The sequence below is a fragment of the Elephantulus edwardii genome, unplaced genomic scaffold (assembly GCF_000299155.1).
Source record: "Elephantulus edwardii isolate Elephantulus edwardi_28Jun2011 unplaced genomic scaffold, EleEdw1.0 scaffold00026, whole genome shotgun sequence".
NCBI classification, from domain to species: Eukaryota; Metazoa; Chordata; class Mammalia; order Macroscelidea; family Macroscelididae; genus Elephantulus; species Elephantulus edwardii.
Genome location: NW_006399776.1, coordinates 5,904,749 through 5,905,284, shown reverse-complemented (window position 1 = coordinate 5,905,284; position 536 = coordinate 5,904,749). Strand labels below are relative to the sequence as shown.

The 536-nt window shown below is 44.8% G+C and overlaps 1 protein-coding gene across 1 annotated transcript in view; it reads right to left on the bottom strand.

The window, feature by feature from the left end:
- The window catches only part of INO80 (INO80 complex subunit), a 121,666-nt gene that overhangs the window by 105,011 nt on the left and 16,119 nt on the right, over positions 1–536 (bottom strand). The gene's annotated exons all lie outside the window — the stretch shown is intronic.

The following is a 536-nucleotide window of genomic DNA, read 5'->3' as shown; positions in this document are numbered from 1 at the left end:
AGAGTTGGACAATAACTAGGAAGGACAGAAGGAGAATTGATGCCTTTAAGCTGTGGTGCTGGAGAAGAATACTGAATGTACCATGGACTGCTAAGAAAACAAACAGGTTCATCCCGGACAGGGTTAAACCAGGCTGCTCCTTGGAGGCAAGGATTCTGAGGGTTCATCTGACATACTATGGACATGTTGTTAAAGAGAGACTGACCAGTCCTTGGAGAGAGACAACATACTTGGGAGGGTGGAGGGATGGCGCAGGAGGGGAAGGCCCTCTATGAGGTGGATTGATTCAGTGACTGGGGTTATCGGGATGGGTGTATCGGAGACAGTGTGAGTGGCACAGGACAGAGCAGAGTTTAGGGCTGTTGTACAAAGGTTGCTATGAGTCGCAAATGACTCGTCGTCACATAACAACAAAATCAACAAAGAGATGGAAATAACCCAAGTATCTATCAATGGCTAATGGATAATAAAAGCTATAGTATATTCACATAACAGAGAACTCAGCTACACTAAAGAATGACAAAGAATGTAAGCCA